A 27,443-nucleotide genomic window follows, 5' to 3' on the forward strand; every position below is an offset into this window, starting at 1 on the left:
GAACAGTTTGAAGGGCAGCAAGTAATGCAAAAGTAGTGACTGTATAAACTGAGACACACATATATCTTATCCTGCTCAGATATAGTTAGGGAATGGGCTATAGAATGGGCGGTGATGACTTAACTGACAGCCTGTGTATCTGTCAATTAAGCATGACAGCTGGAGATCAATAATTAACCATTAACTTACCCAAGTCATCTCTCTCTCACACATGTGCGCACACAACCACACACACACACACACACACACACACACACACACACACACACACACACACACACACACACACACACTTTGGTTACAGATTTGTTTTAAATAAATTAAACTTACAACATTGCTGCAGGCTGGTATACATGTGAACTCTCAGTACTAATTATAAAATGAGTGTCCAGATTTGGTATTTCTCCCCCTCCCTAATGTTATTTCTAAAACTTCATCCATAGCCTTAAAACTCTGTCCCCAACCTGACGACTAAGAATTCTATTCTTAACCCAAATACTAAAACCATCTCCATATTCTTAATCCTAAAACCCCTGTCCTAATCCTGTCTGCTGCTGTTGCTCTTGGTTATTTTATAAAGCAAATAAAAGTAACACTATTGTAGTCATTCTTTAAGAGGGTGGGAACACCTGGCAATGTATAGCCACATCACAACCAGAAGCACCAGTGTGTCCTAATGTATAGCATCATTATAAAGTTTAATTGCAGTAGTTAAAACAAGGGCATCAAGTAAATTATTTAATTAAAACATTGATCAGACAGCTAACTGCAACACCAAAAAAATGTGTGTGGGGGGGGGGGGGGCTTACCAACACTGACCTCAAGCTCCTCTACTAACATCTCCTTTTTATCATCCCATCCTGAAGGTTTCCAAACACATGGTGGCCCCCTAGTGTGACACACACACTGAAAGGGCATTCATTCTGAGAGAGCCCATACACATGGGGGGGTGCTCCAATCTCCATATGCAGGTTTTCTGGGGTGCAATGCACTATGTAGCATTAGTGAGACAAAGCTAGGTAAGGTGTCATCATACTGCACCTTTCAGGGTCTTTTTCGCCCCTTAAGCCATACTTTCATCTGACATGCAGGTTTGATGTATATGTATAATAGTGCTACAGTGGAAATGCATGCACCTACATGGCAATACATCCCTCATTTGCCCACTCACCTATATCAGCAAATGCATTCATCATGGCCCCAGTATCTTCATCCTCTACACATCCCTGCACCCTCTCCAAAGAACAGACAAGTTGTCAAATGCAAGCCACATTCTTCACGGTCAGCTCCAACAGGTACCCAAGTCATGAATCAAACTTGGGTCACCTCAGTTATAGACAGGGCTTTATCCTTCTACACTAATGTAGCAAGCTTTGGAGCAGCAAAAAGAAAAAAAATTACAGAAAATAGCACAATCATAGGTGCAATAGATGTTCATGGAACTGTAAATTAATGAATCACTCAAAGACAACAAGTATACTTGTATATACCTATGTATGCTATATACATGCTCTGTTTCTATGTGATGCTAATTTATTATAATTTTTTTTCTCTCATGTACATTAACTTATATTTTGTATTCATTCTAATATCATGTAACTATTTATGTACATATCAAAATTGGTGATAAATGTGGAGCTTTTCTCCCAGGCCTCTGCTGAAAAAGGGTTTTATCCCAATTGGACTTTCCCAGTAAACAAAGATAGATAAATAAATAAATAAAATTAGAGATAATTGTATTTATCAAGGTAAAACACCAAGACTCAGGGCCAGATTCCAAAAAAGTTGCTCTCAGTGTAAGTCTACCCTGATTCTGAAAGACTTGCTCTCAATGAAAATGACTCACTTCAGTGCAAGGCCAGTGTACCATCAGGGTTACAGTGGGGCCAGATTACAAAAGACCTGCTCTCAGTGTAAGTGGTCTTTTGGAATTGGGCCCTAGCAGAGCTGGTAACTGGTTCACAGGCACATTTTAGAGGACTGTGAGATCATAAGAGATGTCTATACATGCTGAAATATATAAATACCCATGTTGTATCCGAATAAATAATCAGAAGGAAATGAATAATGTTGAAGAGGATAAAAAGAATATGTAAACAGATGTACTTACATTGGTTAATGTTGAAATAATCAGCATCTAAGGCTGCTCTGAATGCAGGGCTTGTCAGTAGATTGCTAACTAATGAGGGAAGTGAATTCTAAGAAACAGGGGCAAGTTTACAAACATGCTGAGTTGTACAGAGAGGTGGAATGGAAGCCTTGCTAGGGAAGGAGCAGCTGAAGACTGAGATCTGAGTGTGTATGAAACATTATGAGATTTCTAGGCTGTGAGCTGAAGGAGGCAGACATGTAGTGGTCACCATTCTTATCATTTCGTACCACTGCAGGTGAAGCATATATCATCATCATCATCACTATGAAACATTTTGGCCTATATATAATTTCATTTTTTGCTAAAATCTCTTGTGCCATTGTGTTTTCTCATTACTGATGTCACATAGGAAGACCATGGGGATGCGTCCAGATACTTTAGTGGACGCACAAATGTCAATGTACATAGATGTGTCCAATAAAGCCTGAGGACATATACCATGCTATCCCTACATTAATTTCATTAAGGGGATGCAATAAATGGTTTGGAAAATAGTATATGAAGCTTTTTATTAAAAAAAAAATGAATCACATATTAGGATCAATAAGGAGAGGACCTTTGGCACTTAACTTATATCTAGATGCACTTATGAAGGTGACAAATACAGTCTAAATCTTACTCAGCGAAGTACAAAGGAGACAAGAGTCATTTTCTGTTATATGTACACTATTAATTGGCAGTTAAAACCTGTATATGGAATTGTTGGGATCCTTAATATTACTTTTCCAGTTTCCTATATGTTTTGGTTGGAAAAGGGCATTTACATGATAACATTTATGGAAATCATTTCACTAATCACTTGTGACATAGGCAAATTTACATTTATACAAAACTAATCAAACTGTATTAACAAATTTATGTTAACAAACATTATATTTCAAATATATTGCTATATATCATATAACGTAAGTAACATTACATAAATGATTCAATTCCTGCCCCTTTTTTTAAACAAGAAACATCTTTATTAAACCATCACTTATGACATAAGCAATCATACATTCATATAAATGAAAACAAACCACACTGACACAATCCTAGTTGCAAGCATTTACATCATAAACCATACTGACACTCCCAGTTGCAAACATTATACATGACTTAAAATCTACCCAATAATTTTCCGTCAAACATTGCATAGCTCATTTAAGTCCTGCTTCCTTTTAAATATCATTCCTCCCCTGTATGTATTGTTCCCACAATTGCCATTTTTTCTTATTTAGTTTGATCCAACCCTTTTCTAAAGATCTCAATTCAATTTGTTTTATCTGTGTTACTATATTCACTACTTCTAATATAGTTAGTTTAGATTTTGATTTCCATTTTCTTGTAATTGCTTTTTTGTCAGCCACCATAATTAGACATAGTAAGGCCTTACCATATCTAGGCAATTCTGATTCTGTATCACAGTTCAGAAAAATCATCTCCCTCATCACACCAGTCTGCCCACTCAGCACCTCCGACAGTGCATCCTGCAGGGAATCCTTAAAGTCCGCCAATTCACTACACTCCTAAAACATATGGTCCCAACTACTTCTTTCTTCCCCAACACAATTTCAACATTTGCTGTCTACCTGAGGAAAAATACTCTGAAGTCTACTTGGGGTATAAAAATATCTATGTAAACATTTCCAATCAAAAATTCTAAATCTTCTAGACTTTGTTGTATATTTGTGAGACATACATATATCGTCCCACTGTTTCTTTGTGAACTGCTTATCCAATCTCTCTTCCCAATCCTTTCTAACCTCTTCTGATTGATTCTTATAGTCATCTTGCAATATTTTATATGCTCTACTAATTATTCCTTTTTTAATGGCAGCTTCTGTTCTAGATTATTCTAAAAACTCTACCAGTGCTGGTCTTTTATTAAAGCCCCCCACCCCACCCCTATTTCTTTCTCTTTGGCTTATACTCTGATATCAATCCTTGATAGAGAAGGCAATCTCTAACCTGTCATCCAAATAAATTATTGGTCTCTTCCCATTATATTACCTTTCTCTCTCTAGTTATTTGCTCTCAATACTTTGATTCCTTTGCCAGTTTTCTCCAATAAATTCCATCCCCCTCTTGCCTGTTGTCTATATCCCTAATTGCAGTCACCCCTATCAGCAGAATCTCCTTTCTCCACTCCCATGTTGGCTTAATTTTTAGATACTTTGTGCTACTTTATGGATGTAATATTCTGCATGCTTATTGTTATTCTCCTTAAAGGTCTGAATCCAGAATCCCAGTCTCTCCTTGTTTCTTGAACTCCCCCCCCCCCGTTTCAACATCATCCCTTTCCATTTTGAATTATAGTTTTCTGCTTGTACTATGTATAGGAGCCTTACCTGTTTAGCTCTGAAATACCACTTCATATTGGGTAATCCCAATCCACCCTATTCTACTGGAAGAATCAGGTTATCCCACGTGACTCTTGCCGTCTTCCCCTCCCAGATAAAGTCCTTCAGCTGTTAATTAATTGCTATCCACAACTTCTCCTCTGGTTGATATAAATATGCCTGACCTGTGTATAAGACTAAAGGGACTAAAACATGTTGACTGTGTGTATCTTACTATACATATCCATAGAACAAAGCTTCCATTTTCTCAGTATTTGTATTATCTTTTGTTTAGTTTTTTTCCCACATATCCTTAACTGCCACACCAGACTCATTTTAGTCCATACTCCTAAATACTTAATTTTATCATGTCCCCATAAATATGAATATTGCTGAACTAATTCATGTGTGGGTACATAATTTACAGATATTGCCTTTGTTTTAGCTTCATTAGTTTTCTATCCCAAAAAGATTTGAAATTGTCTGAAAATGTTCCACAACACTGTAATGTCTCTTTCTGGTTTTGTCAGGTATAAAATAGTATCATCTGCAAATAGAGCCAGCTACTCTTGACTATCATACCAACTATATCCCTGAAGTTCTGAATCCCTTATTTTCTTTGCCAGTGGTTAAAATATAATGCAAATAACATAGGGGAAAGAGGACACCCCTGCCTGGTTCCTTGGCTCAAGAAGGAATTATCAGAGAGGACCCCACCTACTTTCATTTTTTCACCTCCAATCCCTCATATATTTTCCTAATCAATCTACCCATGTAGCTAAAGTAGTTAGGAAGACCTTCTACATTGCCCACCTTATCATGAAGGGATTCTCATCTAGATCAAGGGAGGTCATAGTCTCCCTATACTCATCACTCATCAGACCAATGATTGAGTACAATGCCCCATTCGGAATGTATCTGACCCGACACTTGCAGCAGCTGGAGAGGCCACAAAAGTTCCTCACCAAAAGGATAAAGGGTCTCAAACATCTGTCCTATGCTGCCCGACTGAAAGAACTCCAGCTCTATTCAGTCACTTACCGCTTGCTCAGAGGTGACCTTTGCCTAACATACAAGGCCATGTCAATCCCAGATTTGATGAATATGCTTCACCTCAAAAAATCTAGATCCGTCAGAGCCACAAGGGCGGGAGACTTAAACCTCGACACGGCTATTAATAGGACGTGCTGGAGGGATAGATTCATCACCCAAAGACTCCCTATGCTGTGGAATAAAATCCCGGTATATGTGAGGCAGAGCACCTCGCTGGCCTTGTTCAAGAGAAATCTTGACCAATGGATGGGAGATCGCAGATATACCCCAGGGATTACCTCAGTGTCACTGCTCAACAGAGGCACAGCAAATAATGGGTATAGTTCCCCATACTAAAGGGGTGGCGTAAGCCACAAAACTATGGGCTAGGCTTGTAAATGCCCTCGGGCAGATAGCCTAGTATGAACCTATGAACCTATCTTATAATTTTTTCAGGAAATGTAAATGTTTCCATTACCCTGCTCATAAAGTCCCAGCTTACTCTATTAAATTATTTCCCTGCATCAAGACCCACCAACAACAATAGTATTTTCTTACATTCTGCTTCTCTTTGGATCATCATTGTTCTGTTAATGTTGTCAAATGTTTCCCCCTTCCCAAAAAACACATTGATCCATATCTATCAGTTTTGGCATTACTTTTGTCATTCTTGTAGCCATTATAGACACAAACACTTTATAATCATGGTTTAGTATTGAAATGGGCCTGTATGAATCTGGGTCTAATGGATCTTTACCCCCCTTTAGGTATTACAGCTAGCATTGCTTTCTTCCAGGATGTTGGTGCTTCTCCTCCTATTAAAATACTGTTAAAGAAAACCTTCCACATCTTTATCAGTTATTTCCCTCCTAGCCTACAAACTTCCACAGGAATACTATCTATTCCTGCAGACTTTCATGTAGATTGATTATACATCACAATTTTTATCTCATCTCCTCCTATCCTACAGTTAGTAATTGAGCCTCATCTACCTCTAACCTTGGCATATTTAATTCTTCCATAAACATTTCCATTTGTATCTTTTCTTAATTTCCATATTTCTCTGCTTTGTACAGCCTTTCAGTGATTTTCTAAAATAGTTCTAATACAATCTCTCTTGTTACCTTCCTTGTTATAGGCTCCCTAAGCTTGATGACAGCCCTTTCTCCTTTCTGTTGCCTCAGTCATTGTGCTTAAAGTTTTTGTGCTAAACAGTTGCTTAATAGCAATCTTTCTAAACACATGCATATTATCAAAATAATCCCTTATTTTCTGCTTAGCATACTGCAGCTGATCCTCTTCTTGTACTGAGTCCCCCTGTTCTGCAATACTTTAACATTCGTCAGTCCGTCTAAATAATGCTTACTTCTTAACCATAGCTCCCTTTCTTTTATTTCCACACTATTTTTAAACTCCACCTTAATTTTATCCCAGTCCCTAGCTATATTTTCAGAAGAAATTTATATCCTCTCTAACAGCTCCTGAATAATCTCCACTAACCATTCTTTAAATTTCTCTCTTTTCAATAGATAGGTGGGAAAGCTCCAGTGACTCATTTTTTTTTATTTCATTACCCAGTGTTTTTATTTTAATTATTGGGACATGATCTGAAATAGTTATTGGATGCCTATCATGACCTTTAATTAAATGCACATGTTTCTGTGAATATAAATTCTGTATAGCCTAGCCCAGTTTTTATATCTTGGGGAATAATATGTAAATTCACTCCAAACTTCTATTACTGAACTCACATATTCCATGCCAAGTATTGTCATAAATTTCTTCAAAACTCTACCCTCCTTTGTTATACTTTCCCTTCTGGCCCCCAGACACATCTTCACTGTTGCAAATCACATTCTAGTCACCACCTATAAGTACTATTCCTTGCTGAAAACTGATTATTTCTCACAGAATTTTCTTAAGCTCCATTATAGCAGTTTTAGGTGCAATATAAATACATGCCAGTATAATCCTCCTACCTTGCCAGTAGCCCTTACACTACAAATCTACCATTATTATCTTTTTTATCCTCTTCTATTACTATTGGAGCTCCTCTTGCAATTAATATAAGTACTCTTCTTTTCCTTTGTCCCAGGTATTCTGCTGAATAACCATCCTGAAAACATTTCTTTATGAAATTCACATGTTCAGTTCTTTTTAAATGCATCTCCTGTAAAATATCTATTTGCACTCTACATTTTTTAATATACTTCACTACTCTTTCTTTTTTGTATTTATCTGTGAGACCATTTACATTTAAAGACATTACAGAAAGCATCATTGCATTAAAAATTATTATTCCCACCTTTTACGTATAACACGTTTTTTGTTAATTGTCTAGTTCCAGCTTTTGTGTTACATGTATACACTGTTTGACAGGTTGAACGTTTATACAGTTGTTTCTTGTCATATCCATTTGAGTCCATGTCACATCTTATAAAACTTTTTGTTTTATTGGAAGCCCTCAAACAAAAAACAAACACCCCCCCGATACCCCTTAAAGCCCATTAACTTAATACTAACAAGCAAAACTATGTACACCTTCAAATACTGAAGTTTTACCCTGCTCATAGTAACAAAAGTCACAAACTGACAGCCACACTCACATACTTGAGTTTACCTAAATGAAAGGTTAAACATGCTAAGACGCATGGTGCAGACTGTGCCTCTGCTAAGTACTAATTGGCTTTTTATTTTCTTTATAGCCCTCCCAGCTGGGAAAACCCCTGAATGCTTTCAGAGAATATTATCTTCTAGCCAATTTCTCTTCTCATTTTTTTTTCTTCAGCCAATCACTCTCCACAGACTGTAGCCAGTTTCTCCTTATCAGGTTGTTTCCAAGGAAACATGAAGACCAGCTGCAAAATTGTTAATGAGCATACAAGTATTTGCTAGAAAATAGCCTCATAATATTCAATATTCTTGTTCATTTACTTGCTTACTCTTAAAACCTGTTACTAAATCAATCTAAGGTGTTTAATCCAGTCATTTCCCCATGCAAGGATGAGAAAAATCAGATTAGTTTTTCTTGTGTCATGCTCTATTAACCAGTTTTTCCCTTGCATTGCCTACATTTCTTAAAACTGAACAAGAAGAAATGGGGAAGAGAGAAAGAAAAGAAAACAAATAACATGACCTGTTTATAATCCTCATTACACTTAAAATAACTGAGAAAACTTTATACCATGCAAAGAAAAACATGCACCACAAAAATAGTGCTAGTTAGAGAAAAAATGCTTTACTTACAGTTAACTTTCTCCGTCCTCTTCCCCTCCACAATGCATTTTTGAAATTTAATGACATGAAGTAGGGCATATGTTTTAGAGTACCCCACAAGTCCAAAAAAATTCTGAAAAAGTTCAATATTTACAGTTTTTCTTGTTCTGACATATTTTGCACTTATAATTATTGCATTGTAATCCCACACTAAGTTAGAGTATTCTAGTCAACTTTCATGCTCCCTTCCTTCACTTCAACATTTTCTGATGAAACATTGGAAAAAGTTTCACAGCTACAGTTTCTCTGTGGTCTTTATTACCAGAAGAACAACAAGCATAATCTCTTTCTGTTTTACAGCTCACTTTTTGTTGAACAAACTTTTGTATTTCCTCTTTCGCATGTACTTCATCAAAAATGATTTTATCCCTCCAGGGAAGAATACTTTGAAGATAGCTGGGTACAGCAGTTTGAATCTCACATCTGCATCTCGACATTCCCTGAATAGTGGAATAAAGTTGTTTCTCTTCTGCCTGGTGTACAATGAGCAATCATTCTCTACAAACACTCTGCTGTTTCCCACTTTTAGTACTTTGTCTGTTAAAGTTTTATCAAAATCAACTCCTTCTGCTGGTAGGATTGCATCTATACTATTAAAGGTCTATGTTGCTTTCTCATAGACAGGTTTGGAGCATACACAAGATGTGCCCTTTCAAATAACAGCTCCTGCTGTGGAATACCAGTTCAGTTGCTTATTTGTGCTTTCATAAAATTAATGCAGTCTGTCCCTTCCAGTTTATCTGGTATTGCTGAAAATCACAGGTTTCCCTATGTTCTCTGTCCTCATATTCTATTATTTTTTGAAACATCCCTTCCTAAGCAGTCACATATTCAGCCAGCCTTTTCTTCATTTCGACCTCTGATTTTTGTAGCTTTATCACCTCATCTGAATATCTTTTTTAAAGTTTCTTCCATTTTTTCCAGCATTTTGTTATTTGTGTCATTTGTTTCCAGCATTTTGTTATTTGTGTTATGGGAACACCTATCCAGATCTTTTGGCCAGTTGGCAGAAGATCAATTTGGATACAGGTTGTGCCTATTTGAAACTTTTGATCAAGTACTTCTCACCTGTTGAGGCTGAATTAGCCAAACAGATTAGAGAAGAGCAGTGTGAGCTGACACAATGTTTGGGACTGGATGCTTCAGATATTTTTCTTAATGATATCATAGAAAAAGTGAATGCATATGAACAACATCTCCTAAATGTGAAGAAAAAAAAGCTAGTTCGGGATATCAATGATTTTCATAGCCAGCACGTCTTTGCATGGCCTAGAGCACAGCATACTGCTAATCATACTGATAATAGAGATTCTTCTGTTCCTACTGAGGGGGGCAAAGAAGCAGATTTTGGGATCATCCACTTCAGGTTCAGCCCCTGTTCAGGGGGCTATTGTTGAGCCCCCTGATACTATGAACATAGGTGGGAATTTATGCACTAAAGTGACTTCACCACAGCCTCAGAGTTCAGTGCATTCCACACCAATGATGATCTGTCCTGGTGTTACCAAAAGTACTGAACCAGCTACCCACAATGACTTGGGTCCAGTGGTTAGAAGGAAGATACTGCCCCCACAGTCTCAGCTGGATTTTCCGATTCTGCCCCTCCCCATTCAGGGGGGAAATACTCTTTTGACAATGAAACACAGAAATGACAGAAATGCAAAGAACCCCCTTCTGTCCAACAGAACCGATCCTTGAAAAAGATGTGGGGGATGGGAGACACAACTTAGTTCGGAATATTTCCAGACATGTTTTAACACAGCATGAATTGTCAGTATTGTCAAAAGGGTTATCATTTATACCTGCAGCTAAAGTGGATTTTGTTGATTGTGTGATTAATTTATGTTTGTTTGCACGTAATTTGTCTTTACGTATGTTCTTTGATGATGGACCTAATATTTCTGAGAGGCAGGATACTGAATTTAAGGTTTTTAGGAAACCCAGTGTTTTTACACCAGCTTTTACACCAGCACTTAATGTCTTCCTCACAGTTTGTGAGAAAGAAATATATCAAGTCATTAATAGAATACAGATGACAAGTTGTAATAATCTGACTAGACTTGAACAACAAGCCTTGAAAGATTTGATTAAGAATGAAAATACAGCTATCTGCCCGGCAGACAAAGGCGGCTGTGCAGTGAGTTTAGATTCTGGATATTATTATGATATGATAAATAAGACATATATTAGTGTGGATGCTGATATTGTGAGTGTGATGAAGAATAGAACAGATAATTGTTTACTTGAATGCTTTAATCTAGATTTACTTACCAAGGAACTATTTGATTACTTTATTACTGAATTTTCTGTTGTTCCTCAGATTCATGGCTTACCCAAGATCCACAAACACCCTACACTCCCACAGTTTAGACCGATTGTAGCTGGGAGTGGTTGGTTGACTCAGGCTATGTCCATTTATTTGGACAAACAACTTCAAATAGTTCTTGATATGAGTGAAGTTGTATTGAAAGATACTGAAAACTTTTGGAGAGATTTATATAATGTGACCTGTGAGGGGGATCTGTCGGATATTCAATTTTTTGTGAAGATAGATGTTGTATCCCTGTTTATGTGCATTCCTAACTAGGAAGGCATTAGTATGGTCAGGGCAGTTTTGGCTAGGAGTAATAAATTTGACACGAAGCATATTGACTTCCTTTGCATGCTTCTAGAACTGGTCCTTGAACACAATATCTTTATGTTTCAGGATAAATGTTAGTGGCAACAATCTGGCGTGTCTATGGGGACCAGCTGCACTAATTCTTACACCAATTTGGTGATGTCAGAATGGGAATTCCATCATGTATTGGGACAACATAGAGGTCATATTGCCATATATAGATGTTTTGTTGATGACATGTTTATTGCTTGGAAAGGCAACAAGCAAGAGCTTGACTTGTTTTTTCATTCTTTAAATAATAGTAGTAATTTTTTGAAATTTACCTTCACCTTTTCCCAAGTCACTGTTGATTCTTTGGATGTGAACATCCAGTTGGAGAATGGCAAAATGCTGACCAAGATGCATAGGAAGGACTGTTATAGACCATCATATCTCCATAGGTGGAGTATGCATCCACAACATGTATTTGGGAACATTGTGAGAGGTCAAGCCTTCAGTGTCTCAAGGTTGTCATGAACTACTTCTGACTTTGAAGGAAGTTTGTCAGATTTGAACAAAGAGTTTGCCATCAGGGGCTACACCCAAGTTGAAGTTGATCAAGCTTGTGCCAGAATAACCAATGAGCATGAGAGTAGAGCGTGTCCGTATTTTTCTGCTCTGTATAGGCAATCAGTCAGATCACCTCGTAGGTATTGTTGTCCTCCCATTGTTTTGAAATTTTCCCATGGTGTAAATATGGTAAAAGATACAGTTACCAGGAACTGGCATATTTTACAGACTGACAGCAGATGCTCTGATATATTAGCAGATGGCCCTAGATTTGTATATAAGAACCACAATAATTTAAGGCAACAGTTATGTTTTCCCAGACATGTTATGTCTGGATCCGAAGTTTTGATGGGTACATCTAAATGTCATAAATGCAATTTTTGTAAGTTTATAGATGACTCTAGGTTCTTTAGGCACCCTGTCACAGGCTACTTGTGGAAGTTGGGGGCATCTGCTGATTGCTCCACCAGAAATGTGGTTTATTTAGCACATTGTCAGTGCTGTTATAAATTCTACATTGGTAAGACAAACAGGAGCTTAAAAGAAAGAATTTGGAACTATGTGTATTGCATGAAGAAGCAATATGATTTTAGTGCCTTAGCGAAACATGTTTTATCTACTAGCCCTGAACACAACTTTGTCTACCAGGTATTATGTGTGATCAGCCCAGGTCTGCGAGGTGGTGATATAGTGACTCGTACTGAGGTGGTCAAGTTAGAGTGGATCTTGAGGTTGGGGGCACACCTAGTTATGGGGTTGAATGATCATGTCCTCATTAAGCCCGCATTAAGGAATAAATGGCTGTAGGGTGTTTTATTGTTGTTTGTTTACATATTTATGAATATCTTTCATGTTTTATTTATCTGTGCTAATGCTTTTATTATTATTTTTTATCAGATTTTATGCTAGTAAATATTATCTACTTTATATGCCTTTAAGCTGAGAATATGGCTGAATGAACGTTTGTTCTATTGGCTGTTAAGCTGTTTGAGATGATGTCATTTGCATATAAGTTATTCTGTCCCCGTTCGTGTTTGTGTGAAGAAGCGGTATGGTATTACCATGAAAGCGCTAACTTTCTTTCTCTGCACTAAAGTTTTTTTATATGATTACTTGCTGGTTCATCAAGTTTTTGGATTTCGAGCTGTATTCTGCCTGCTTTGGGGAATTTTACAGTTTTACAATTTTGTTATTTGTGTTGATATACTCCATCAGTGTTTTATTTATTTTAGTCAGGTCTGTGTGCAGTTGTCATATGTCTTCCTGTAGGTTACTGGAATCCATGTCAGGAGGTTGCATTGCTTTTTGCTGAACAGCTACAGAATTTTCCCTAGTTAGTGTTCTTCCTCACTTTTTATAGCTGAATTTTTTTTCCAGGTACTCTGTATTTCTTTTTTTTCATGGCATCCATGCAGTACATTTGCTAGACAGTTACTGAAATTTATCCATAAACACAAATCTACTGGCCTTCTCTGCTGAGTTTCTGTTTTCACACTGGGAGAGCTAGAATTAAGTTGTTACTCAATGTGCAGCCATCTTGGAAGTCCCTATTTGATTAATCTTTGACTGGCATGTGTAAAAGCATATATTCCTGCTGAATGTATTTTCTTTTTTATAGTTTATTTTTAAATATGGTGAAGCATTCTGTAATATTTTTGACAAGACTTGCTTGTTAAAAGAAAAAAAAAGGTAAAGGCATGCCTTCTAACCTGACCTTCAGAAGGATTTTTACAATTGAAGAAGGTCTTGGTGAGAAAGTATACATGAGGTTGAGTCCAAAGTAAAGAGAATATGTCCAGCCACTAGAGAGAACAAAATGGTGGTAGCTGAGCAATCAGATGACCGGCAAATAAGCCTACCTTTGGTATACCCTCAGTTTTACCAATTGCTAAAAAACTGCATGGACTGGATTCCATTCATGAGTTAGTAACATTTACAGCTAAAAATCGGCCAGAAGACTTTGGTGACTTAGGAGGTAAACTGAAGAATGAAGGTTGTATAGAGCAGTCTAGTTTCATTTTGTACCATTTCCTTGCAGAGTTTATTGGGTCTAATGTCCTCTTCCTTGTTAATAAATATTGTCCTTGCTGTGCTGTCTATGTTGATTTGTAGACCTTCTGGAATTTAACTGAGAATCTGTTAATGCCCTTAAAACAACCTTATTCTCTCTCTCTCTCTCTTTCTCTCCAGATGTTCCTGTTAAGTTCAGTAATCTTGCACTGAAATTCCCTGGTGTGTGTATCAGAAGCATAATCAAGCCTATTTCCAAGCATCATAAAATTGGAGGTGAGATAAGTGACATTCCTTTTGTCATACTGAGAGTATCCTGCCATCACAAAAAAACTTTTGTCTTTACTGAATTCCACAGAGGAATCATTGTTTCTAGATGGCTGGTGGACAGATACCATACATTTTAAAAACTCAGTGCGGTTTCCTCAAGCAATGCTTCACTTGGGAAACAGCAGCATGGAAGAAGGCATACAATGCAGATCCTAGAGGAATTGTCAGGCTATGGCTGCCAGCAATAAACAATGTTCCTTCATAAAACTGTGTTTATTTTTTTTCCTATGTCAAAAAAGACCATAATTTGTATTAATGTAACTGTTATTAGGAAGTTTATAGTTAGTGCAGAACAAAGATAAGACTTGTTACTTTGTATGGTAAAGCCCAGTGTGCTGAAACAGAGTGATCATTTTTGATGTTAAGGTAAGTGTCTGGGTATGACTTCTATAAGCAGGGTTTTAAGTCAGTAAATGAGTAAAATGTGTTTTAAATTTTTTAAGATGTGCAAACACTGGAGCTTAAAAATGTATAATGGAATATGGCACCTTTCAGGGCTTTTGTCTACCATAAATATACATACTAATGGATTTTGTGGTGAAAAAAGGCATATCCTTCTTAAAATGGTCATGAAAGTGATGACTTTTCAAACAATCTCTTGAGCTGTGGTAGATGAAGGTATAAGTGAGGGACTAGCAGATGCAGTATTGATCAGAATGCAATCAAGTGACTAGTGGTTTCTTAATAGTAAGAAAAAATGAAGAGGCTACATGCTAGTGCTGTTGTATATATGGAAGCCTTGTGTCACATGTGTGACTACCTTCACTGGCAGGAGACCAGATGTGGCCATTATAGGGAAGAAAACTTCTACTGGTCAAATATCTGGAGCACTACAGTTCACCTGGTGTGCCAGTCCCCAAGCTTATGATTTACGTGGGCTTTCTCTTTAGTAACTTCTACCTCTGAAAAATCTTAGAATGTGTAAATGTAACTACTGTATGTGTCTAAATGTAAATATAAATAACACTACTCCATGTTTAACTGGAACTAAGTATAATGCAATGTAAACAAATGGAGCTTTTCTCCCGGGGCCTTTGCTAAAAATGGGTATTACCCAGTCGGACTTTCTTGGTAAACAAAGACAAATAAATAATAAATACTGTTAAAGTAGGTCTCCTTGAAATAAGGTTGTGAGCCACCATCACAACCTCTTAGAATATTGCTTTTAAAAGGTAACACATTTAATCATATAACACAGTAATTTTCTTTTTTTTCCTACTTTATTCTGGGTTCCATATGAATCACAATGCATTTTAATAAGCAGATTGCTGTTTTTTTTTCAGAAAAACAAGCAAGCAAAGAAATAGACAAGCATCAGAATATTAGTAAATAATAATCCTGAAATAAATAATTCAAAGCAAAAACCATGTGATGTACAGGAAGGCCACCCTGTGACCCAGTCAACTCAAGACTGATTAGTGGTTGAGGCATTATAGGAGCTGGGTAGGTGGTTAGGAATAAGTGTCTCACTTCAGTTCACCCAACAAAAAGAGGGACTGGGGTTTTTGATGACAGCTGGGAAGTGCCCTAGCACAAGCTGGAGAGTGTCTCTCTAGCTGCTAGCAGACCACCACTTCAGTTGTGGTCAGGGGCTTAAGTGACCTGAAGTCATGGGCGGTGATGCATGTGATATCATAGCTACTCTGCAAGGTAGGGAATCCTCTCCTAAACTTTTGAAACCCTCCCCAGTCTCACATTTTATATCCACCCCTCAGCTATCATCTATTTTCAATGATGGCTGGCAGTCTGGGGGTTATAGACAGAGATCATTTTCTCCCTGGAAAGGGAAGGCCCACCTGCAGGGTTACACAGGATTCAGTTATTTCTGTTCTTCAAGGGGAGTATTGAACAGGAAGGTATTATGGCAGTTTTAGAAGTATGCCAAAAGGTTGGGGGGGGGGGGTTAGCTAAGCCTCTCCCATCACAGGAAGCCTAAAACTTTTACAGATATTCAGGCTTTTAGTGCCAAGTAGGATGAACCAAGAAAGACATGAATCAAGAATTGTCTGAAAATAACCAATTTGCAGCCAAAAAAAACCACATGAAAACAAATAACCAAAGCTAACCAGCAGCATAACAAGGTTCGATACACAGAATAAGGGGGATGGTGGGTGGGTACTGCCACTGAGGCAGTATGAAATTCTAACATCTACTGTTACAAGTAAGTAGGACTTACATGACTGCATTATGTTCATCATTCACACTGCCTCAGTGACATATGGATAGATTCCCAAAGCTTAGCCTACCCTGGACGAGTAAGGATAGCAATCCAGGAACCCCTGGTGAATGGTCCTCACAAAACCTGCTTTGGATCTTCAGAAAGAATCCAGTCTGTAGTGCTTGGTAAACATATGCATACAGGACTAAGTTGCTGCCTCTATAAGGCTTCTAGATTTGACTCCTTTCCAATATGCCACTGAAGAGAATAAAGATCAGGTGGAATGTGCTTTATCCTTGCCTGAAATAGATTTACCATGGTGGAAGTAACAAACAGTAACAGAGGACAACCGATGAGCAATTGTTTGCTTAGTGACAGGTTGACCCTTCTTAGCTCCAGAATAAATAAACAGCTATTCAGCTTTCCTGAAGGGTATAGTTCTGTCAAGTTGGTACCTAAGCTGCCTGTGCACATTTAAGGAATGCAGAATCTTCCCTTCCTTGTTTTTAGGTTCTGGAAAGAAAGCTGGGAGACTGTTGGCATGATTCAAGGTACATTCAGAAATATCTTTTGGCATGAAAAAAGCATTAGTGTCTAAAACAATCCTATCCTAGTGGAAAAGCAGGTACGGTTGGCCTGGCAAAAGTGCTTACAGCTCAGAGACTCTCCTTGCAAATATCAGAGCAATAAGGAAAACAGTTTTCCAAGTGCATCACATATCAGCCTAAAAGGCAGGTTCAAAAGTAGATAAGATCTATTTTTCATAAACAAAACTGACATCCCAAGGAGGAGGAATTTGCTTCTGAAGAGATCTTAAATGAAAGACTCCTTTCATAAACTGTTTGACCACAGAAAGAGGTGAAAGACAAGGATCCGTGGATAGACCAGCTGAGATGGTCACAAGAGGCACCTTGTTAGATGCACAAGATAAAACATTGTTGAATGGTTCCACAAATATTTCAAAACCAGAGGGTAAACACCATGTTGGCCCCTTTGATATCAGTTAGGCACCATTTAGAAAACCTCTTCCTCTTGTAAACATATGATTTTCTAGCTGCAGACTTTCTTGCCTCAATCTATTCCTGATGCACATCCTCATGGAACAAGTGCCTAAGAGGTTACAAGACTAAATCATCCAGGCTGTCAGTACCAATTGCTCTAAGTTGGGGTGCATCAGTCACCCCTGACACTGTGTGAGCAGATCCAGAGTGTGAGGAAGCTTGTGGTAACTGCCCTCAGCCAATTCCATTAAAATGGCAAAACAACTTTGCCTGGGCCAAAAGGGAGTTATCACAATGATCTTTGGTAAGTTCTTTCTGAACCTTCAGAAGTACCTTGGGTATCTGTGAAAAGGGAGGAAATGCATAAAAGAACATTCCCATCTTGGGGAACAAGAATGCTTCTATCCTCCAAGCATGGCTACAAGGATGTCTCAAAACAGAAGTTTTCCAACTGTCTATACTGAAAGGAGGTAAACAGACTATTTGAGGTGTTTCTCACATCTGGACCAAATCCAGGCAGACCTCTATCCTTAGTTTCCATTCATAACAGTCTGTTCTGGATCTGCTTCATCTGTCTGCCACTATAATACGCTCTAATGAGATGTATAAAGCCTGAAGTTTCACAGAATGCTGTACAGGTAGGTCCCAAGACATCACTGTCAACCAGCATAGAGGGTATGACGTTTTACCCCCTTGTTTGCTCAGGTAGAACAAGACTATTGTGTCATCTCTGACAAATAAAAGAGGACCTGGACACCATAAGTGGTGAAAAATGTTTAGGATCTGAATCAATGGTAACATTTCTTTGACATTTACATGCTTTGTAGTGTCTGAAGGACCCAAATCGACTTGCAGTTTAACTCCCATGGACAATGTTCCCCATGTAAAATCTGATGAGAACGGAGTCTGAAGGGAGAAGGGTAGTTCTGGATTGAGAGACATTTTATTCCTCCATCACTGTAACTCTTTTTTTTTTAATCTACCAATCGTACCTGGAACTCCAAGGGAAGCAAGTGCTGCATTCAATAATTTAAGTACACTTGAATTTTTCTCATATGGAGTCCGGCCTGTGGTGTCATGAGGATCACTGATGCCATGAATTCTAGAATTTTGAGAAAATCTCTTGTGAAGGTGACTTCTTGGAAAGAGAAATTCTTGAAAATGTTCTAAACAGTCAGGATTTTGAAAGACCACACCTCTTTGTATACCCATCATGTACCCCAGGAAGACAATTCATTGTGAAGGTATGAAACAGGACATGTATAGGTTCAATTTAAAGCTGGGAGCAATTGACATAGGATGATAAGCATCCTTCAGATGTAAAATCATAGACCAGTGGCCCGAAAGAAGGGGTAGGACTGTCTTCAGGGTGAGTATTTTGAATCGGAGTACTTTCAGAAATGTGTTTAGGTATGCCAGATTAAATATTAGCCATAACTCCTTTTTGGGCCAGAAAGATTATGGTGTAAACTCCTTTTCAATTTGTGATGCAGGAACTGGTCTATAACACCTGCTTGCAACTTGTGAAGGAGTCCTAGATAGAACAGGTGTGGATGGTTTGGAGGGTGCAGGTGGATTTCCCTAAAGAGAGAAGGATTTCCTGTCCACTGCCAAGAGTATCCTCATTTAATTATTTTCAGCACCCACTTGTCTAATGCCAGTTGTAGCCAGGCTGCTGGGCTGAGCTAAAGCCTAGGAGAAGGTGAAAGATGAAGAGGGACAGGAGGAAGGGACATGCTTGCCCTGACTCTTGTTATAGTCATTCTTTAACAAGGGAAATATCTTTTTTGGGGAAAGGGAGTCCTTTTATTTGGTTTGGAAGCATTGTCCTCCTGCCACTTCCTCTTGATACCTTGACTCTTGTTAGGCTGAGATCTTTGTTTGTTTTGCCCTTTGAACTAGGAAGCCTTGTTAGATGAGAACCTGGGAATATGAAACATTCTAGATACCCCATGCATTAATTTACTTCTATCATCTAGTTGTTTGATAATCTGGGTATCTGCAGGGCCAAATACTAATTCATAACTTAAAGGAGCATTCAAAATTTCATTTTTAAAATTTTCAGAAAAATGTTGGTTATGTAATAAGCAAACATTCTCAGTACAACAGAAGAAGCTGCGTTTTTTCAGAAATAGTGGCCAGACCCTTCCAAGACTCTCCTCAAAGCACATTTCACATTCACATTTATACAGCACAGACTAGATTCAGACTTGCTGAATCTAGATTGTTTGGTATCATTGTGCTCTAAACCAACCATCCAGGATGTCAGTTCACACACTTCGCCTCTCACACAAGATAAGGGAGTTTATATCATGTTATCGAAAGATGAAAATAGCGAACGCTATTTCATCGGCCCCAAAACATCTAAATATGAAAATATCGAACATTCAGAACAGAAACACATACACACAACACAAGCACATCAAACAAACAGCAACCACACACATACACTTAAATTCCTACATCTAACGCTACACTAAACTAAACATACAGTACTATCTACCCACTTACCTTAACCCTAACCCTAAGGTCCGTCACTATCGCACACTCACCTAACCCACGCCTTAACCCTAACTCACTTAAACTGCCCCTAACCCTAAAGTCTGTCACTATTGCACACATGCCTAACCCGCACCCTAACTCTAACTCACTTAACCCGCCCCTAACCCTAACGTGCAAACAATCGCACACTTACCTGAACCCAACCCGTAACTTTCCACCACAGCACTAAGAATAGCAAAGCCACAGAAACAGCCAACTGAATTCTTTCCCAAGGAAAGAATTCGCTGTTCTGCAGCTTCGCTATTCTTAGCATTCATGAATAGTGTTCAATATCAGAACATTCGAAGTTTTAATACTTCGATGTTCTGATATAGGCCCAGATAAGGACATGACACGTAAACCCACAAACACAGAGGTACTCATTAGAATCCTACCAAAACATCAGAGACCTCCCAAGGGCAAACCACCTGCACAAACTGCAACACCTATAGAAACCACTATACAACACACATACCAGTGTCACAGCAAATAAGCTCCTAAGGCAGAGCAACTCAAAACCAAATGCCTTGGTCATAGATGACTCGATAGTGACACACACAGATATCCTCCTCACAAGGCTGGACAGGGAGAAGTCACAGTCAACTGCCTGTCAGGTGCCCAGCTCCATCAAATCACTCATGCACTAAAGTCAATCAACAACAAACACTGTTATGACTCTGTCAAAATCCATGCTGGGGTGAATAACTTGAGAGAGATGTACCTCTTTGTACTATATGAAGAGAGACATGACTGAATGTACTAAGCATGCAATCAGTCGTGAGGGACTTGGGAACCCAGGTTGATAGCAACCTGACTGACCACCACGTTGCCTACATTGTATGGAAGGTTTTCAACATGACATGGCCCACCTCATAAATAAGGGTATTTCATCCAGGAACAAGGAGGTCATAACATCCCTGTACTCCTCTTTTATCAGACCCATTATCGAGTATAGTACCCCCTTCACCATGTACCTTGCCAAGCACATGCAGCAGTTGGAGAGACCACAGAGGTTTCTGACCAGGAAAATTCAGGGTCTCAAACACCTATCCTATACATATAGGCTAAAAGCCCTGTCCCTCTGCTCAGTCTCATACAGACTGCTCAGAGGTGACCTGTGTCTGGCATACAAGGCCATTTCAGACCCAGCCTTGATGGAGTTGCTGCATATCCATAAGACAAACTCCACTCGCACAACCCACATGCAAGGCCTTATCCTGGTCTGTGACACTAATAGAACTTGTTGTCATTGGGATAGATTTGTGTCCCAAAGACTCCCCCATCTGTGGAACAAACTCCCTCTCCATGTCAAGCAGAGTACTGCTCTAGCCCTCTTTAAGAAGAACCTGGATGAGAAACAGAAAATATACCCCTGGGATCCCACCTGTTTCCCTACTGGACAGGGGAAACAGGTGCTGACTTTGAGAGAACATGGACAAAATTCTTAGCTAGGCTTATAAGGGCCTCTGGGCCAATAGCCTATTATCATCCTATGAACCTATGAACCCTTGGATTATGTGTCCCACACAGGTATGACCCTAGCCCTAAGCAGCAGTCTACCTTCACCTAGGATGATGACACAATATAAACAAAAAATGATACACTTCAACATTTGTCATTTAGTTTCAATTTAGGAGGATACAGTAACTGTCAGCCTGGGAAGACATGGTTGACAGACCACACTGCTTTGCCAGAGATGGTGTGCATCTGTCTCCTCTAGGCTTTTGGATATTGACAGAGACTCTTGCCTCTCCCATAGTGCCTTTTTTAGGCAATATAAAAACAAAAAACAAAATTTATGATGTAATAAAATCCACTTGTGATAAATTCAAGGTTATGCTGCTTAATGCTAGGAGCCTAAACAAGAAATTGTGCTCTCTCGACTTCTTTGCACAAGAAATCTGGACAAAGCCATAGGTAATGGGGGGACAAAGACCCAAAAATAGGGACAGTTTTTAAATATTGCTCTTACAATTGTAGAAAGTTGATAGAACAACATGTTTTGCATTATCATGAATTTTCTGAAGGGTTTAAAGTCTGAAACTCAAATGTCTGTTAATATTTTCTGACTTTAATCCTCATCAATTTACAAAAGATTGGCCAGAAAAAAAAAAATTTATGAGAAACAGGCTGAAAATATGAGGCAAAAATCTGGACAGTTGAGAGCTATGCACTTTCTGGAAGCAGTCCTCACCCTGGAAAATGCTGACATCTGTGCAGTCACTGAGATTATTGTTCAAGGCTGCGGAGAGCACACCAGCTGTGCAAGGCTACAATGCCTTCTACACATTCAGACTGTGACAAAGGGAGATACTGCCAGGACAGCTATCTGGAAGTTTGTAAATAATTATATGTCATTTGTGAATATCAACATGATTTATATAAGATGCTTGTGTTACAACTGTATTAGAACTGTATGTCATGTGTACAACAAACTGGTTTGTAAAGACGTGTTGAAAAGGTGTCTTATAAAGTGTTTGTGTTTGAAATGCATCCACAGTGTGATGTACTGGAAGAGAACAGAAATATACATGCACTATTATAACTGTCTAAATGTATATATTTTAACAGTGGAAAATGGAACACAGGAGGTAACTTCAGTCCAGCAAACTTCAGAAAAAGTCACTGAAATTAAATAACTTTATGGCTAGGCAATAAAATATGGTATCTTTCAGTTTTCAGTGCAGTTAGAGACACAGAGTCTGGGCTGAGAAGCTTTCTGTATTGTCTTCGGAGTGAACTAATTACTACGTCTGAAAGCATCTGTCAAAGACCTGAGGTCTATGTATTTTTACAGGTAAGATGCTAAATACTGCCAGCTTCCAGCAATGGGGGGGTTCACCTAGGAAATAGAGTCAGATGGCAAGAAATGATATAATTCTGCAAGCTATCCCAGCAGTAATATTTCAGATTTTAATTTGAGAAGTTGCTTACTGAGACAGAGCATTCTGCATTCTGTCTTGGACCTGACAACAACTAGAAGATCCATTCACCACATCAACCTTCTGCTAATAGTAAGTTGCTAGGAAATAGTATAATTCTCTTAGGTACAGTCAGGAATATAGTGAAGCTTAGTTTTAGATATTGTTTTTCTTTATTTATCTGAGCCTGCCGTACAATGTTATTTTAAATACTTCCTATGGTTTTGAACTATGATGTCACTGAGAATATATATTTAGTATTGTCTTGGTATTTTATTATTTATTATTAAATATATTTAAACCTTTCATTGTGGCTGATCTGTGTAAAACTATTTAAGTTTTGAGAGTACTTGCATATTTATTTGGTGACAGTGTGTGGGCCACTTCTAATAGCCTTGCTCTTGCTCAAACTACCATTTGTGTTAATATTAATATTACATAATAAGATTTGACACCCTTTGTTAAGGGCCTTAAAGTAGCTGATAAGGAGTGACTGGTGACAGTAATAACTGCCTTACAGTCTGGGCAAAAGGGGGCATAGCTAGTAAACCACTGCCAGCCTTTCTCAGGTGTGCGCCGGCGCACTCGCATGTGTGTGTCTGTGTGTGTGTGTGTGTGTGTGTGTGTGTTTGTGTGTGTGTGTGTGTGTGTGTGTGTGTGTGTGTGTGTGTGTGTGTGTGTAAATCAAGCCTCAAAGTGTGAGTGTGTGAGTGTGTGTGTGTGTGTGTGTGTGTGTGTGTGTGTGTGTGTGTGTGTGTGTGTGTGTGTGTCAGCTACTTGGGCAGGACATGAAGCACTGGTTGGACAGAGAGGTGAGTGTTGCCCATTGTTGGCAGTGGTGAGGATTGAGACTCCTTGATTACTGGTCCAGTGGTGGGGCACCACACAGACATCAAAATGGGAGCATTAAAGGACCAAGGGCAGAGGTGTATCCATCATCATTAAAGCTAAATACACCTCGAGACTGGTTAAGCAGCATGACTTTCTTGAGCTACTCCAAGTCAAATTAACTATAGGCAAAATACCATACCACATCATTGTTAATTATAGGCCCCCACCATAAGCAAAGAGAAATATACCGCCTTAGAGGAACTACTGGAGTCTCTCACCATACTGCCAAACACCTTAGTCATGGAAGATTAGAACTATCCTTACATCGATTGGGCGACAGACACAAGCACAAATATGATAGCACATGAGTTTCTGGACTTTGTCATTACAAATACCCTGGAGCAGATAGTCTACACCCCTGCAAGGGGTTCAAATACCCTAGCCTTAGTACTCACCAACATGGGGGGGGGTCACTGTACCACCCCCCTCTGTGTGGTGACCTCCCTGTTAAGGTCAGACCATAAATCAGTCACATTTGAAGTAACTTTCGGACCTGACATCTCCACAGGAGCAATAAAACTAAAAAAATGTTCCATAGCTAACTATAGACTACTATGCAATAGTACAAAAATTTTCAACCCCCCTGCAAACACAGTCAGCAATGACTCATATGCAGAGGTATACACAAATGCTGTGTATAAATACCAACAACTGTATAGACTTGGCTGTACCTGACCAGACCAAAAGCGGGTCCTCCCAAAAAAAAAACAAGCCACCCTGATGGACTTCAAGTACAAATAGGTTATATAACAACAGGAAGAAATTGATGTCTAGGAGCAAGAGGGAGATGACTTGGCAGAGAATAACTTCCCTACACAGCATGAACAATCAAATTAGATATATTGTAAAGTCCTCTAAAGCTAATTAAGAAGCCAAAATAGCATCCCTAGCTAAAGATTACCATAAGGCATTATTTGGCTGCATCAGAAATCTAAAAGGGAATGCTCAGCTATGTGCCTAAATAATGGTGGATGGTATCTTCATACTGTATCTGAGGAAATTGCCAACCTGCTAGCTGACAGATTTGGCACCAACCTCACTCCCTGTTCCCACCAGTCATACCCAAATGTATTCCTGACATCAGTCCCCTCCTTAGCATCTCTAGAGAGCAGGTTATAGCGGTGCATTCCATGGCCAAAAACATGGCCTCAGTGGGACCAGATAACATCCCAAGCTGCTTACTTACCAATCTAAAACAAGAATTTGCAGAACTACTTGGCACTCTGTTTAACCACAGCCTGAGAACTATGTTCTATCTAGCAGAGTGGAAAACAGCAACAGTAATCTCCTTGCACAAAGGGGGCCCATCAACCAACCCTGGGAATTATAGATCCATAAGCCTGACCAGCCTCATCTGCAAGGCCATGGAAATAATAATCATGGACCTTATCAACAAGGACAGAGGCGACTTTCAAACTCTTGACCCAACCCAGTTTGGCTTTGCCAAGGATATATCATGCCTGTTAAACCTGGTAGACTTCTTTGAGAATGTCACCAAAGCCTTGGATGAAGGTAATACAAGGCATACCACCTAACTTGACCTAGCCAAGGCTTATGACACAATTCCCCACTCAGGTATCATTGAGAAACTCTCCCAGCTGGGGATAAACCCTTACACCACTAGCTCACTGAAAGAATATAGACTGTCAAAGTCAGGAACTCCAACTCTACAAGTAGACCAGTCACCAGTGGTGTACCACAAGGATTTGTACTGAGCCTGTTACTGTTTGAAATCTATTCTTCTAAAGTCCAGGCTAAAGTAAACAGACTGTGGCTTACCAAGTTTGCTGACAATTGCAAATTGGACTCAATCATTGAGTCCTCCAATGATGTAAAGATATTACAGAAGGGGCTAACACAGACAAACGATTGGTACCAAAGCCACGGACTAAAACTGAATGCAAAAAAGTGCATTATTATCCCCTTTGGCAAAGAGGAATTACCTGCTAATTACACTACTGACAGCACCCCTTAAGCTCAAATTCAGTGGTGCACAACTTTGGAAAGCAGGTTGATAGTAATCTAAAACTTCAATCACCATGCTTCCACCGTGGTAAGGAAAGCCTTCTACATTGCACATCTCATAAGTAAGAGCATCACAGCCAGGTCTAAAGATGTTATAACTCCACTGTATTTAGTTGTCATTAGACCAATAGTAAAGTACAATGCCCACTTTTGCATGTACCTCACCAGACACCTGCAACACCTGGAGAGACCAGACAGGTTTCTTACAAGGAATATCCAAGGCCTCCAAACCATGTCTTATGTGGATAAACTGAAAGCCCTGTCACTGTACTCTGTACCTTCCAGGCTACTGAGAGGTGACTTGTGCCTAGCCTACAGGGCAGTCACCCACCATGTCCTAATACAAATACTGCACATACACAAATCAAATGGGACTAGAATCACTCAATCCAGGGATCTTAACCTCACCTGTGACTTCAACAGAATATGCTGGAGAGACAGATATCTCACAGAGATTGCTGCTCCTTTGAAACAGGGTCCCAATTCATGTTAAGCAGACCTCCTCACTGACCATCTTCAAGCGCAACCTGGGCAACTGGATGGGAGACTGCAAATTCATCCCAGGGGTTGCACCTATGTCCCTCATGGACAGGGGTAGTTGGTGCTGACCCCTGACTTGCTCGGTAAATAACACCCATCTAACTAATGTCATTTAGGGTAACTCAAGTATAACATGGCTAGGACTGTAAGAGCTCTGGGGCCAGTAGCCTAGTAACCTACTATGAAACTAGAACTTGAGAGTCACATTAGAAACTATTTCATTCTGTTCAGCAGGCAAAGATACAGTAAAATCATCTAAACTATAAGCATATTGGAAAATAAATTTCCACATGAAGCCCTATTAATTTAAATTTCTAAAGACTAAGTTACTAGACTGGGTCCACTTTTTTCCCAGAGATTCTAACCACTTTCCAATTTAAACTGGTGGTATATGGTTAAAATAAGCCAAAGTTCTCCTTGTTAGAGTTGGCAGCTGGAGGACCTGCAGCTAGGTCAGGTGACAAAGAAGCAAAGAGAGTAGCCAAATCTTGTATTTCCCCATAGCCTTTTTAGCAGCTGGTCACTAGCCAAAAGTGTTTTACATGCAGTTTTATGGACATCTAAGGTACAGTACCAGAGGAGGAACTGTCAAAATATTTGGAATCTAATCCTTAATAAGATCATACACTCAAACAGTCTCGGACATAGCTACAGACTGCTTCTGTCAAATATATGTCTAAACCTAGCTAGCCTAGCACTCAAGAACAGATGTACTCTTTCCCTTTGTTTTTGAATGTATTCATCTGCAAAGAATCAGATTTGACAGACACACTGTGTTCACTACTGTCTGCAGAGTCCCCATCAAAATCTGTGGAGTCAGACTGATCTCTAGAGAAGGTACCCCTACTGTCATATGAATAGGAACACAGCCTCAGACATTAGCTGACTTTAAAACACCTTTAACTGAGGAAGCCATGGTAATAACCTGACTGTCTGCCATGTGCTGAAGATTCTGTTTCTTCTTGCTATGAACTACACTAGAGGACAAAATATCTTGGGACAGAGTATTATGTCTGACAAGGAGTCTCTTACCTTGGATGTCTCTTGCACCCAAAAGGTTTGGTTCTCCCATA

At 39.0% G+C, this 27,443-nt stretch overlaps 1 protein-coding gene across 6 annotated transcripts in view; it reads left to right on the top strand.

The window, feature by feature from the left end:
• LOC122806215 overlaps positions 1 to 27,443 on the top strand; it is a 330,985-nt gene that overhangs the window by 82,550 nt on the left and 220,992 nt on the right. For all 6 annotated transcript variants that reach the window (XM_044076444.1, XM_044076443.1, XM_044076445.1 and 3 more), the window contains exon 2: positions 14,144 to 14,239. The gene's annotated coding sequence lies outside the window, so the exon portion shown is untranslated. The remainder of the gene's footprint in view (positions 1 to 14,143; positions 14,240 to 27,443) is intronic.

This window comes from Protopterus annectens, chromosome 7.part0 (assembly GCF_019279795.1).
Source record: "Protopterus annectens isolate FY-2018-M chromosome 7.part0, PAN1.0, whole genome shotgun sequence".
NCBI lineage: Eukaryota > Metazoa > Chordata > Ceratodontiformes > Protopteridae > Protopterus > Protopterus annectens.